The following is a 15965-nucleotide window of genomic DNA, read 5'->3' as shown; positions in this document are numbered from 1 at the left end:
GACTATTAGGTTCTTCTAGCAGAGCCTTCTCTTTGACAAGTGCTTGTATTTAGGCCTGTACTTTAATATAGAGATTGTGTAGCCTAGGCCTACATGTTACCCAGACCAGACTCTGTTAACCCGTTAATTATGAAGCTATGTTTGCCGCGCGCATTCTCCTTCTGATCATTGCCCCTCTGCCGTGTAATAGCCTACGTTTGCTTACCTCTCCTCATTGAAGTTCAAACTGTTGCTGACAGGCTACAGCACATTTCTACACAATTGACATCCCGCCTTTACCTGCCGCAACTTCTGCATGCACTTCACACATCCGTTTTGACACGCTCACTGAATTTTGGCTCTAAGCCAATGTGAGGGGTGGGGCGTGATAAGAGTTGTTATTGGGCCTGTCTAGTGTCAGTATAGTAATTGAACCAATGGGCCGCTGACTGTCCTTGCTTTGAGCCGATTGTTGCTCATCTTTTAAAATAATGATAACAAATTATATTTTAATTTGATCGGCCCAAAAGGTACGCCGGCCCACCGGGAAAATGCCCGGTATGCCAGGTGGCCAGTCCAGCCCTGGCTGCAGAACTAATAAATGCACCTCTTGTTCTTTTGCTGCCAGGGGGATGAAATGTCTCACTTATTGCAAGTGCCTCAGCAAGTGTTCCAATCCCAATTGATGTGATTACATTCAAATAGAAAACTTACAAAAACCTATAATTTTTGGACTTTCACTTGGTTTACATCGACATTAAACTGAGCTGTAATTGACATCAGAAGTGTGGAGTGTGAACAAGATGGGGGACAGCACTCTCCTCTGTGCTGTTTCAGCAGTAGTGGCCACAGCTTCACAGAAGCAGTCAAACTGGCCTCGGAGAGGCCAGCTCTGGTGTTGTATAGATAAATGTGGGTTATATTTAGGTGTGAATCAACTGCTGTGTGTACAGCTGCACGTGCCACAATTTTGAATGAGAATTGACAATGTTTCCTCTGTCAAACTTGGCATATCACTATCAGGCTTTGAGGCCACAGTTTTCATCATGCCTACAAAGTGTTTGAAACTGACAAGTAATTAAAGCAGACTGTTTTGAAAAGTATAAGACCTTTGACCTCCAAAGTGCTTATGTTGGTGATGTTGGCCTTTACATTGTACCATGATTTTCTTGTTTTATAAGTAACATCCCCCCATGAAAAGAGTTAACACAATCAGTGTGAAAATGAACAGTTAAATGTGTCAAACAATAACACTATGGGTACACTATTATGTAGTTAAAATATTAACACAAATTGTAAAATTAATTCTGAACCAGTGATAATTATATCGGCCCTGGGGTAGTGTTGAATTTAACACTATTTGAGTTGAAATAACACTGGTGATTTTGCTGTGTGCTGTGCAAAGTAGGGATGGGCATTTTTTCCCATTGCTGGTGAATTCAGATGTAGACAAATTTAGATTTATTTTGCGATTCATTTGCAGTAGTCACTGCTAACTTAGAATAAGATAAGATAGAATAAGATTTCACTTCATTCATTTGGATGGGGTTTTTTTTGTCTTTATTAAATGCATTTAATCACCAGTAAATCATTAATCATCAGTAAAATCATTCGGCTTCATGCTAACAGTGCTGAAGCTGATGACTAGCCTACGTAACTATTTGAGAGTTCTAATCTGCTAGACTCAGGTCTCTCCTAATTCTTTTATATCCGTGTGGCACATCAGGATCAGGAGATTATCATTAAGGGCGACTCCAGATCTCCTGATCGTAGAGCCTTATTTTTAGGTGCCCATCAATGGTCACTACGAGCTTAATCCCTTCCTGAGCCGTGCTACCGGTGTTGCTCATCCACACAGGGTATTTTGATGCGTTGTACATGACCAAGTTCCCATCCGGCTCCATCTTGATGCTTTCACCTCCTTTTCCTGTTGTTTTTGTGGACCAAATCTGGGCTGTGTCCGATAAAATGAAGTTCCCATCTGTCTGTAATGAAATGCCAGAGGTCAGGGATGCCTTATTTCACAGCTACATCAGAAGCTTTCGAGGCTAATTTTAAACACTAGTGCAGTGCCCATTCAAACATGCTATTCCTGTAGAAAACATGTAGCCCAATTACATGCCCGCAGGTAAGCCTGCTTTAAAAATAGGATGATACGGAAAAACATCATTCCAGCTAAGCATTCAATAATGAATACTGAATATTATATTATGACATAATATAATGTGCAGTGAGCAGAATTTAAACATGGCTAAATGTGACATTTTTTACAGATCGAAATGGCATAATCCTAACAGCTGTTTTGAGTCATAGTTATATGTTTACCCTATTGAATAACTTCATGATAGAGAAAACAAACCATTCTGTGGAATGATGCATCATTATTGGAAATTTGCAACGATCTGACTCAAAAACAGTCTCTGGTAGACCATGTAGCCTAAGTGACATCCCTTCCTGTCTGCCACTCATTACCTGTAACTGGTAATCCTTCAATTCAGGACCATTATTGCTTGTTTCAGTTTGGGACACTGCAGTTGGAATTGTCATCTATTTATTCAAAGTCTAAATACAGTCCAAAGTAGCCTGGACTATTCAAAGTGTCAGTTTATTCCACATCTTTTTTATGTTGTTTTGAATAGCCACTGCATAGTTTGTTGGAATCATTTTATGCAAGGAAACTGGGGCACCTACACCGTACACTGGCGACCCAGGTTCAATTCCCGCCCCGTGGACCTTTCCGGATCCCATTCCGACTCTCTCTCCCATTCACTTCCTGTCATTCTCCACTATCCTATCCGCATAAAAGGCATAAAAAGCCCAAAAAAATACATTAAAAGAAACTGCATATGGGGTCTTTATTGTTGAGGTCAGACATGATAATAATCCACACATCTTGCACTTACTTCACATTTTACCCGTGTAGTCTACACTGATTCAGTTCTGCCAAAGCCCCTTATCTATCCTCTTTATAGCCTACAGTCCTCTAGCAAGACACCTGCCAAGTTTGAAATCAATCGGACGAATGGTCGACAGATATCCGAATAACAGTACTCGGTGACTTCGAGAAGCGGATATTTATGTGAAAATTCGCATTTAATAGATAGATCATCGCAGACTGTACCTCAAATGTTGCTTTGTATAGTTTGTTCACCGATATCAGATATTGTCCTGGTACCAGTTGGCTGCCTGCTGGGAGTGTGTCAGTCCCACTCATCTTCTGGGGAAAACATATCAGAGATCCACAATTCTTTACAAAGGATTGTAACACATTCTGAAAAAACACAAATACTGTGCCACGAAGGGCATGTTTACACTTTTTACATTTCTTTTTTTTTTAAATACATGGGCATCACAAGTACTTAACAGAGGCATATTGCTTTTTACACTGTACATATCCCAGGTGTATAGCATATGCCTAGCATATGCCATGTTTTAAACAGAATATTGGATCATTAAACAACTTAAACTGAATATGCTTCTCAGAAGGAAGATTGTTGTAGGCCTGCACATACTCAATTTGCACAGAATTAGGATAAAATGAACCAATTGTTTCTCACGCACTTTCCTAATCATGGCGAAACAATGCGCACACTTTTAGAAAGAAGATGAGACAAACTTACGTCTTGCAATCATGCAAATGTCATAGAGTTCATTGACGGTAGAAAATGTCATCATAGTGATGTTTTTAAAAAGATTTGTGAAAAACCTATTGAGGCTGGCTATCGACGTATGCCTGAACAAGTGAAATACAGATGGAAGACAAGGATGATGTTGTATTTTGCAGCCAAATGAGGGAATTCCACCAGCGAAGATTTATGCCATGACGTTGGGAGCCAATTTGTACGCTGCGTGGCTGACGTATTCGTTATAATGTCGATTGCTATGAAAACAGGAATATGCTCAAAATGTGACATTCTACTTGTAAACCGGTTAAACGGAATATTGAGATAAACGGAATTTTGGCAATAAACTGATTCAAACCGGTTTATTCCCAGCATGAAAACGTGCTGTACGAAGAGTCTGAGAGTCCATCAGGTGCACAAAATACTCACAAGCTGAAGAGTAGACAGGTGATATCAGACTGGTAGGATGCACAGAGACTGTGTGTGTTGTCAGAGTGATGAGGGTCACTGAGGACTGCTAATTTTATAGCCAATGCAGAGAGGGGTGGAAGAGAGGAGAATTCTACAGTAATCATGATGCATGCAGAGAGATGTGCTCACAACTCACCCACCCACTCACACAACTCCACACCGAGATAGCAGCAAATTGGACTCCAAGATACAACTTACAATGTTGAGTCAATTCAGTGTGTGGTTTCGACCAAGAACTAAATTCCACCTACCCTGTTATGGATTAAAGAGTGATGATGTGATTTTATCAGCGTGTGTGGTTACTGGTGATACAAACAGCTGCATGTCTTGTGAGCAATGTTAGAGAAGCTTATGTTGGAGAAATGGGGTGTGGGCACGGTTGTTAGTTTCCATCTGTAAGCACGTCCCACACATGACGTTTCAGTGGAGCTGAGCTGGTGTGTTTCACATCAGGTCCAGTGTGTGTGTGTGTGTGTGTGTGTGTGTGTGTGTGTGTGCTGAGGTGTTCCCAGCCTGTTCCAGCATCACGTTCCCTGTGGTCACATCCGATGAAATCCTCAGAGGGGAGAAGGTGTAGAGACCACATATCAGAAGGGAATGCAGAAGAATGGCTATGAGTTCAATCATATCATCGGATGATGAAGTGACTAATTTTGTCAGATGTGTGGGAGTGTGTGTGTGTGTGTGTAGGAGTGCTGCTGACACAAAAATCTCAAGGGTGCCTTTCCTGGAAACATTGTTGAGAAACCATCAATTGATCTTTTTCAAACTGTACTCCCATTCCCACTCCTCTTAAATACCTATAAGATGACATTTTAAAGTCAAATTATAGGACCCCCTTTGTAGGAAATATAAACTCAGTGTCATAGCAAAAATATTTGACATTGGAGATAAACTAATCCAGCTATTCCACAAATCAAAAGACAGATCTGCTCGATCAAGTTTTGATCGAGCTCCTGTAAACTAATTTTGGATGTGCATATATATATACCCTGCATGCAGCTCGGCTCTTCTTCACTGACATCACATAACTTGGGGTGGTACAGTTGATGATCACCTACATTTCTCTGATGTATAGCCACAGTAGTCGTTGAACAAGTACTTAAAATCAGTACTTAAATAAAAGCACAAATAACCAGATAAATATTTACTCTAGTAAAAGTAGAATGTACCACAATTATAACCCTACTTAAGTAAAAGTAAAGAAGTACCTGCTTTTTGATGTACTGTAATTAAAAGTGAAGACCCGTGGCACAGGGTTCATATCGACTTTGCTGGGCCTCTGGAGAACCACATGTTTTTAGTGGTAGTTGATGCTCGCAGCAAATGGCCTGAGGTGGTAGTGATGAAGAACACCTCGGCAGAAAGAACCATTGAAGAGCTTTGGTCTATTTTCAGTAGTTTCGGATTACCCCAGCAGCTTGTCAGTGATAACGGCCCACAGCTAATATCAGAAGAGTTCAAGACATTCATGGAAGAAAATGGCATTCAGCACATTAGAACTGCCCCATATCACCCAGCTACAAATGGGCTCGCTGAAAGATTCGTACAGACCCTGAAACAAGCTCTCAAATCGTCACCAAATACACAATCTCTTATCCGGCGCCTCAGTGCTTTCCTGTTGTCCTACAGAAATACTCCTCATGCTACCACAAAGGTATCCCCTGCCTCAGCTCTGCTGAATAGACAGCTTCGCACCCGCCTTGATCTTCTAAGGCCTAAAAAGGCAAAAGAAATTGTACACCATAAACTAAGAGCTCAGGCAAAGAGCAGACCTAAAGCTAGAGTGCGGAGTTTCACAGTTGGGGACCAGGTTCTTGCCCGGAACTACACAACCAAGGAAAAATGGAGACCTGCAACAGTGTTGACGAAAAGTGGTCCAGTGTCATACACTGTTGAAACCTGTGATCATGGCATCTGGAAGAGGCACATTGATCAACTGCTCCCCACATCAGGTTCCAGTGACGACCAACCTCCGCCCACATTTCATGTTCCAGAGCTGGAGGATTACCCGGAACATCAATCCCAATTTGATGAACCTTCTGCTCAGATTGCCGAGGACACTCAAGTTTACACCCGAGTTTACTCAAGGCGTGACGTCACACCAGCCGTGCTTCATGCCACCCACCTCCGGTGACACTATGAGTGACATACCTACTGACCGTACTTATCCAGAGAGAGTTAGACACCCTCCAGACAGACTCTCCTTGTAGTCTAGAGACTAACCCACTACGTTGGGGCAAAATAATCTCCAGGGTTTAGTCTGGGAAATGAGGCAGTCCACCCTCTTTCCCTAGTTTAGGTGAAAGTTTGTTTAATAAACAATTTGGTGACATAAACAAAGGTTAATAGAATGTCATAATTGCAACAGAGAAAAGATCATACTATAATAAGGGACTGATTTGTTAATTTATTTTTGATGGTACTATAAAGGTAAAGGGGGAGGGAATTGTGGTATATTGGCTTCTTAAGTTTGACCCTCTGTGGATACCGTAGTGCCCTTGTTGTGATTACATGCCTTGTATGCAGATTCCTGGGTTCGAGAATACAGTGGCACACACGTTAACTGGTCTCCCTGTCTTCTTTAAAATATACACTAAATGCGTTACAACTACTATACTGAGGATATACTACATTTGGGACCAGGGCCCGGTTTCCCGATAACGATGGATACACGCACTTACAGGGTTTTCTACGATTCATCTTAAAATCGGTTGTTTGTTTTTTTCTGACTGTTTTCCGAACATGCTCGTAGCGTGAACGCGTGTGCACCGCTCTTGAGACACTCCTAAGGGGAGCTGTCCATGATAATAGTTCTGAGATATTCTCTAATTTGATGGTGACTGCACTACCGTTTAAACTTTGGATCTACACATTAATTCACATCAATACGAAAATACAGTAATGCTTTGGCATCTGCATGTAAGCATCCCAAGTAGGCTAAGGCTATATACCACACACAGGCATAAATCATTTTAATTATCTAAGATTAGATTGTTGCACCGTTGGTTGGAAGATGTATGAACATCAACATCAGGCTTAGGCGATAGCTTACTCGGTACATCGGTCATGTTCTTTGCTACTTGTGAGAGCCCTAGGTCTACTGTGTGTGGGCGCTGCCTGTGCAATAAATGATGTTTTATAAACAAAGTTCGGGTGGAGCCTTCGGGATGATTGACAGCAATTAACTCACCCACTGCCGCCGCAGGGTAGGCCTATTTAAGCCGACCTCCTTTTCCATACGTCACACGCTCCGACGTTCGCGAAATCATTCAGTCTGCGTATTGTTTGCATTGACAAGACAGCTCTCATGGAACTGGAAATCCACGCCTCTTCCAGCGATCTGGAGGACAACTTCGTCCCGCCAACACCCGACACCCAGGGCCCTCCGCCGGGCGAAAATAATCTTATTCGTTCCCCTCGCCGCCAGCGTAGGGAATCCAGGACACAGGGTCGCAGAAGGTGCTCCTCTCCTGCCCCCGTGTGGGGCAGCATTTCCCGCTCAGCAGCCTCAACTCGCGGCAGCACCAGGACCCAGCGCCAGCAAGGCGTTGACCCTACCCACTGGACAGTGGCTCGCATCCGCAGCACTCTCCATTCCCGCGGCATCGCGTTCCGTATGTCGGATAGGAAGTTCCATCTCCTCCGCCTTCTAACGCAGTCGGATAACCCGGTCTTTTCGCCCTCCCGCTCCCTCACTTTGTTTTCCTCCCCAGATCAGGAAGCAAGCTGCTCCTTCTGGCATCCCGACGCGGTTCCTTCCGCCGGCCATTCAGCCGGACGAAGCACACACCACCAGCCACCTCGCGAACCGGGCATGCCGACAGCACTTTCCGGCACCACACGCTTCAGAGCGTATCATTCCGCTGCTTCAGCCACAGCCACTGCCACGTCAGCGGCTCAGGCCCATTCCCGCCGCATCTCCGCCGTATTTCCGGGTCCAACCCCACTTCTCCAGACGGGCCCGGTAGCGACAGCGTCGCTACTCCCCACACCCCTTCTTTCCCTCCCCCATCCACCTCCCCTAGCCAGGACTCGGTCCAGGCCTGCCCCACCTCCAGTCGTTCCGACGACTGCTCCCTCCCTCCCCCCTCTCCCCCCTCCCCTTTCCATCCCGGGAGCCACGTCTGTACAGCACGCCTCAACTCACGAAGCGTCAGCTCGAAGAGTCACCTCACTAGCTCCCCATCTCTCTTATGAGTTAGCGAGCACCTGGTCTCAGCCGGCGCCGATAGCGACAGCGTCGCTACTCCCCCCTAACCCTCTTTCCTTCCCCGTCCCACTTCCCGCGACCCTGTCCCAGGTTGCTCCCCTTCCGGTCGTGTCAGCGACCGCTCCCTCCCTCCCCCCTTTTCTCCCTTCCCATCTCTTCCCCGGCTCCGCGCTAGACCAGCCCGCAGCAGCGGGTCATCAGCACTCAGCGAGTGCTTCGGACCACGACGTCCCGTTCCGGCAGCAAAACTATTCTTTAGCCACTGCACAGGCCCTGCCACCGCCTCCTCACGCTGCAGCATTCGAACCACCACCCGTCACAGCGTCCACCAGGAACCTCATTTTGTCAGGTGCAGACGTAGACCTTTCTACCATTCTTCCCTCCCTTCCTATTCCCTCTCATAACCGGGATCTAGTTTGCGGCGAACTGATTTTGTCTTTAAAACATTCTGGCCCAGCATCAAAAATGCTGTCATTCCCCGAGTTCACCGTAGCTTTTACCAACTACACAGAAGTCGTCTGTTTCGTGTTCCCCAGTCGACGCAAAGAGCTAAATGACTACCTGGCCATCATCGCCGGCCTAGCCGTATCCTACGGGGGAGCCCATTTTATACGTAGGCTACCACCGGCTGTTTTCAGCAAAATGCGCTGCCAGAGTCGGCCTCTGGAACCAAAACCCCTACTGGGGCGCGCTCGATATGGAGCTCCATAACCGCATTTTCCTAGGACTTAAGTCATCTTGTCCCCTCTGCAATAGCCCCAGTCACGGCGCGGTCGAGTGTCCACTAGTCAACTCATTCCCCAGGGCCGCCCTTTCATCTCGCATCTCCTAAACTGCGCTCAGCAACCCCATCTCTCGAAGACGTCATATCTCTAGATGCCCAGTGTCTGGCCGATATCAAACTCTGGAGGATGTTTTAGACGAATGGAATGGTCTGTGCATGTTCTACGACGACTGCCAATCATCTCCAGAAGAGCTCCAGTTGTACACCGACGCAGCCCCCTCAACAGGCTTCGGAGGCTTTTTCAAAGGGCGCTGGTTTGCATCCCCGTGGCCACTAGAGTTCAGAGAGCTAACAACTGGAAACGAATCGTCAGCCGTGTTCGAACTCTACCCCGTAGCCATCACGGCCCTACCTGGGGGAATGAGTGGACCTCCAAGAGTGTGCTAATCCACAGCGACAACGAAGCCGTAGTGCACGTCATTAATAACTCGAGCTCAAAATCGCCTGCGCTTTCCCCTCTTATTAGGCGTCTAATCTGGATAGCAGCCAGCTACCAGCTTATTATAAGCCGCGCACGTCCCCGGTTGCCACAATGGAATTGCTGACTCTCTCTCTCTCGTCTTAAATTCCAGAGATTCAGAAGCTCGGCTCCAGAGGCGGACCCGTACCCTACTCCACTCCCCAGCTTTTCGGAGACCATCTTCCCATAAACCACCCCTCAGCTATCTTCAGCCCATCACGGCCGACCTAGCCCTTCAAGCCCTCGCACCCAGGACCATGCAGTCCTACTGGACTGCTTGGTCGTGCTTCAAACAGCTCCACGCAAAGCACTCACTACCATTTATCACCTACGCCCACACTTCACTCGGGATCAAAGTCTCTTCCATTAGTCTACCTAGCTGGCATTCATTTCTTCTACAAACGCCCCCACGGCTCCGAATGCCCCTTCTCCGACACCAGGATAGGCTTGTTAATTAAAGGTATCCGTAGGCAACATCCAGTCCCCCAAGACTCCCGCCTTCCCATTACCTCAAGCATTCTCGCCACCTGCCTCGCTACCCTTCGCAAAGGGTTCATGTCACCGCATTCCGATTCCACCATCTCCGTTATGTTTCTACTGGCCTTTTTGGGCTGCTGAGATGTAGCGAGTTTACATGCCCTTCGTCTCTCTTCATTCCCGATGTCCACCCGTGCATCGCAGATCTAGAGCAGCTAGACCAAGACACCATTCGATTTACCATCAAACAGAGTAAAACCGATCAGTCCCGAAAAGGACACTCCATATCCATTTAACTCCGCCTCAGATCTTCAGCCTTTCCAATACCTATCTCACTACATCTCATATCGGTCAGCTCAAGCTTCGTCTACTAGCCCGCTCTTCGTGTCAGACGAAGGGCTACCCATCACTCGCCACAGATTCCAAACACTCTTAAAAAACCATTCTAGTCAAATCTGGTTTTCCCGCGGATCGCTACTCCGCACACTCCTTCAGGATAGGAGCTGCCACAACAGCTGAGCTCAACGGCTTATCGGAGCAACAAATTTAAATACTGGGCCGTTGGTCCTCGGATGCCTACCAGTCTTACATCCGCTCCAATCTAGCGGATTTACGACTCGCTCAGCAAGCACTTATGTAGTTGGTAGCGGCCTTTCTCTGTGATCTTTTGGGGTGCAAGCGGTCATCGCTCTATCGCGATATCCGCTCCAGGCACTCCAGGACCACGGACAGCTACCTTGCCAAACACGCACTTCTCTCATACATTCTAGTCTAGCTGAAGCAATCATATAGAAGGGCGAACTAGTGAAATGATGTTTTATAAACAAAGTTCGGGTGGAGCCTTCGGGATGATTGACAGCAATTAACTCACCCACTGCCGCCGCAGGGTAGGCCTATTTAAGCCGACCTCCTTTTCCATACGTCACACGCTCCGACGTTCGCGAAATCATCCCCCCTCCTCCCCCTACTCCTCCATTTCACCAACTGCCCTGTTACTCATCCTCCTTACACAGGGGGTGCAAGCGGTCATCGCTCTATCGCGATATCCGCTCCAGGCACTCCAGGACCACAGACAGCTACCTTGCCAAACACGCACTTCTCCCATACATTCTAGTCTAGCTGAAGCAATCATATAGAAGGGCGAACTAGTGAATGGTTTGTGGGGTCACTTAAAGCTGCAGTTGGCAAGATTTTTGTTGATCATATTCACTGAAACCGACACTATGCTCTGACAGAACAACATACATTTCTTGTTTTATAAGTAACATCCCCCCATGAAAAGAGTTAACACAATCAGTGTGAAAATGAACAGTTAAATGTGTCAAAAAATAACACTATGGCTTAGGCTATAGCTTACTCGGTACATCGGTCATGTTCTTTGCTACTTGTGAGAGCCCTATAGGTCTACTGTGTGTGGGCGCTGCCTGTGCAGTAATGGTTTGTGGGGTCACTTAAAGCTGCAGTTGGCAAGATTTTTGTTGATCATATTCACTGAAACCGACACTATGCTCTGACAGAACAACATACATTTCTTGTTTTATAAGTAACATCCCCCCATGAAAAGAGTTAACACAATCAGTGTGAAAATGAACAGTTAAATGTGTCAAAAAATAACACTATGGCTTAGGCTATAGCTTATAGCGTACATCGGTCATGTTCTTTGCTACTTGTGAGAGCCCTAGGTCTACTGTGTGTGGGCGCTGCCTGTGCAATAATGGTTTGTGGGGTCACTTAAAGCTGCAGTTGGCAAGATTTTTGTTGATCATATTCACTGAAACCGACACTATATGCTCTGACAGAACAACATACATTTCTTGTTTTATAAGTAACATCCCCCCATGAAAAGAGTTAACTCAATCAGTGTGAAAATGAACAGTTAAATGTGTCAAAAAATAACACTATGGCTTAGGCTATAGCTTACTCGGTACATCGGTCATGTTCTTTGGTACTTGTGAGAGCCCTAGGTCTACTGTGTGTGGGCGCTGCCTGTGCAATAATGGTTTGTGGGGTCACTTAAAGCTGCAGTTGGCAAGATTTTTGTTGATCATATTCACTGAAACCGACACTATGCTCTGACAGAACAACATACATTTCTTGTTTTATAAGTAACATCCCCCCATGAAAAGAGTTAACGCAATCAGTGTGAAAATGAACAGTTAAATGTGTCAAAAAATAACACTATGGATACCCTATTATGTAGTTAAAATATTAACACAAAGTGTAACATTAATTCTGAACCAATGATAATTATATCAACTCTGGGGTAGTGTTGAATTTAACACTATTTGAGTTTAAATAACACTGAATAACAATGAATCCATTGCTGGTGGATTCAGATGTAGACAAATTTAGATTTATTTTGTGATTCATTTGCAGTAGTCACTGCTAAATTAGAATAAGATAAGATAGAATAAGATTTCACTTAATTCATTTGGAATAATAACACACAATCTGGATGGTTTTTTTTGTCTTTATTAAATGCATTTAATCACCAGTAAATCATTAATCATCAGTAAAATCGTTCGGCTTCATGCTAACAGTGCTGAAGCTGATGACTAGCCTACGTAACTATTTGAGAGTTCTAATCTGCTAGACTCAGGTCTCTCCTAATTCTTTTATATCCGTGTGGCACATCAGGATCAAGAGAATATCATTCAGGGCGACGCCAGAGCTCCTGATCGTAGTGCATTATTGTTAGGTGGCCATCAGTGGTCACTACGAGCTTAATCCCTTCCTGAGCCGCGCTCCCGCTGTTGCTCATCCACACAGGGTATTTTGATGCGTTGTACATGACCAAGTTCCCATCCGGCTCCATCTTGATGCTTTCACCTCTTTGTCCTGTTGTGTTTGTGGACCAAATCGGGGCTGTGCCTGATAAAGTGAAGTTCCCATCTGTCTGTAATGAAATGCCAGAGGTCAGGGATGCCTTATTTCACAGCTACATCAGAAGCTTTCGAGGCTAATTTTAAACACTAGTGCAGTGCCCATTCAAACATGCTATTCCTGTAGAAAACATGTAGCCCCATTACATGCCCGCAGGTAAGCCTGCTTTAAAAATAGGATGATAGGGAAAAACATCATTCCAGCTAAGCATTCAATAATGAATACTGAATATTATATTATGACATAATATAATGTGCAGTGAGCAGAATTTAAACATGGCTAAATGTGAATTTTTTTACAGATCGAAATGGCATAATCCTAACAGCTGTTTTGAGTCAAAGTTATATGTTTAGCCTATGGAATAACTTCATGATAGAGAAGACAAACCATTCTGTGGAATGATGCATCATTATTGGAAATTTGCAACGATCTGACTCAAAAACAGTCTCTGGTAGACCATGTAGCCTAAGTGACATCCCTTCCTGTCTGCCACTCATTACCTGTAACTGGTAATCCTTCAATTCAGGACCATTATTGCTTGTTTCAGTTTGGGACACTGCAGTTGGAATTGTCATCTATTTATTCAAAGTCTAAATACAGTCCAAAGTAGCCTGGACTATTCAAAGTGTCAGTTTATTCCACATCTTTTTTTACATTGTTTTGAATAGCCACTGCATAGTTTGTTGGAATCATTTTATGCAAGGAAACTGGGGCACCTACACCGTACGCTGGCGACCCGGGTTCAATTCCCGACCCGTGGTCCTTTCCGGATCCCATTCCGACTCTCTCTCCCATTCACTTCCTGTCATTCTCCACTATCCTATCCGCATTAAAGGCATAAAAAGCCCAAAAAAATACATTAAAAGAAACTGCATATGGGGTCTTTATTGTTGAGGTCAGACATGATAATAATCCACACATCTTGCACTTACTTCACATTTTACCCGTGTAGTCTACACTGATTCAGTTCTGCCAAAGCCCCTTATCTATCCTCTTTATAGCCTACAGTCCTCTAGCAAGACACCTGCCAAGTTTGAAATCAATCGGACGAATGGTGGACAGATATCCGAATAACAGTACTCGGTGACTTCGAGAAGCGGATATTTATGTGAAAATTCGCCTTTAATAGATAGATCATCGCAAACTGTACCTCAAATGTTGCTTTGTATAGTTTGTTCACCGATATCAGATATTGTCCTGGTACCAGTTGGCTGCCTGCTGGGAGTGTGTCAGTCCCACTCATCTTCTGGGGAAAACATATCAGAGATCCACAATTCTTTACAAAGGATTGTAACACATTCTGAAAAAACACAAACACTGTGCCACGAAGGGCATGTTTACACTTTTTAATTTTTTTTTTTCCGAATACATAGGCATCACAAGTACTAAACAGAGGCATATTGCTTTTTACACAGTACATATCCCATGTGTATAGCATATGCCTAGTATATGCCATGTTTTAAACAGAATATTGGGTCATTAAACACCTTAAACTGAATATGCTTCCCTGAAGGATGATTGTTGTAGGCCTGCACATGCTCAATTTGCACAGAATTAGGATAAAATGAACCAATTGTTTCTCACACACTTTCCTAATCATAGCGAAACAATGCGCACACCTTTAAAAAGAAGATGAGACAAACTTACGTCTTGACATTTTTAAAAAGATTTGTAAAAAACTTATTGAGGCTGGCTATCGACGTATGCCTGAACAAGTGAAATACAGGTGGAAGACAAGGATGATGTTGTATTTTGCAGCCAAAAGAGGGAATTCCACCAACGAAGATTTATGAAGATTTTATTTACCATGATGTTGTACGCTGCGTCGCTGACGTATTTGTTATAATGTCGATTGCTATGTAAACAGGAATATGCTCAAAATGTGACATTCTACTTGTAAACAGGTTAAACGGAATATTGAGATAAACGGAATTTGGGCAATAAACTGATTCAAACCGGTTTATTCCCAGCATGAAAACCTGCTGTACGAAGAGTCTGAGAGTCCATCAGATGCACAAAATACTCACAAGCTGAAGAGTAGACAGGTGATGTCAGACTGGTAGGATGCACAGAGACTGTGTGTGTTGTCAGACTGATGAGGGTCACTGAGGACTGCTAATTTTATAACCAACGCAGAGAGGGGTGGAAGAGAGGAGAATTCTACAGGAAACATGATGCATGCAGAGAGATGTGCTCACAACTCACCCACCCACTCACACAACTCCATACCGAGATAGCAGCAAATTGGACTCCAAGATACAACTTACAATGTTGAGTCAATTCAGTGTGTGGTTTCAACCAAGAACTAAATTCCACCTACCCTGTTATGGATTAAAGAGTGATGATGTGATTTTATCAGTGTGTGTGGTTACTGGTGATACAAACAGCTGCATGTCTTGTGAGCAATGTTATAGAAGCTTATGTTGGAGAAATGGGGTGTGGGCACGGTTGTTAGTTTCCATCTGTAAGCACGTCCCACACATGACGTTTCAGTGGAGCTGAGCTGGTGTGTTTCACATCAGGTCCAGTGTGTGTGTGTGCTGAGGTGTTCCAAGCCTGTTCCAGCATCACGTTCCCTGTGGTCACATCCGATGAAATCCTCAGAGGGGAGAAGGTGTAGAGACCACATATCAGAAGGGAATGCAGAAGAATGGCTATGAGTTCAATCACATCATCGGATGATGAAGTGACTCGTTTTGTCAGACGTGTGGGAGTGTGTGTGTGTGTGTGTGTAGGAGTGCTGCTGACACAAAAATCTCAAGGGTGCCTTTCCTGGAAACAATGTTGAGAAACCATCAATTGATCTTTTTCAAACTGTACTCCCATTCCCACTCCTCTTAAAGTCAAACTATAGGACCCCCTTTGTAGGAAATATAAACTCAGTGTCATAGCAAAAATATTTGACATTGGAGATAAACTAATCCAGCTATTCCACAAATCAAGACAGATCTGCTCGATCAAGTTTTGATCAAGTTTTGATCGAGCGCCTGTAAACTAATTTTGGATGTGCATATATATACCCTGCATGCAGCTCGGCTCTTCTTCACTGACATCACCTAACTTGGGGTGGTACAG

General features: G+C 44.5%; 2 long non-coding RNA genes across 2 annotated transcripts; both read right to left on the bottom strand.

The window, feature by feature from the left end:
- Nucleotides 1-1525: 1525 nt before the first annotated feature.
- On the bottom strand, nt 1526-4339 carry LOC121678348. The gene is made up of 4 exons (XR_006021216.1): nt 4325-4339; nt 4032-4119; nt 3101-3196; nt 1526-1964 (listed from the first exon to the last, which is right to left on the bottom strand). It is a non-coding gene; the product is annotated as an uncharacterized LOC121678348 (long non-coding RNA).
- Nucleotides 4340-12477: 8138 nt separating this feature from the next.
- On the bottom strand, nt 12478-15014 carry LOC121678350. Its single transcript, XR_006021218.1, has 3 exons — nt 14918-15014; nt 14041-14136; nt 12478-12903 (listed from the first exon to the last, which is right to left on the bottom strand). It is a non-coding gene; the product is annotated as an uncharacterized LOC121678350 (long non-coding RNA).
- Between the last annotated feature and the right edge of the window lie 951 nt (nt 15015-15965).

The sequence above is a fragment of the Alosa sapidissima genome, chromosome 12, assembly GCF_018492685.1.
Source record: "Alosa sapidissima isolate fAloSap1 chromosome 12, fAloSap1.pri, whole genome shotgun sequence".
Classification (NCBI taxonomy): domain Eukaryota; kingdom Metazoa; phylum Chordata; class Actinopteri; order Clupeiformes; family Clupeidae; genus Alosa; species Alosa sapidissima.
Note: the sequence above shows the minus strand (reverse complement) of the source record. Positions and strands in the feature narration are given on the sequence as shown.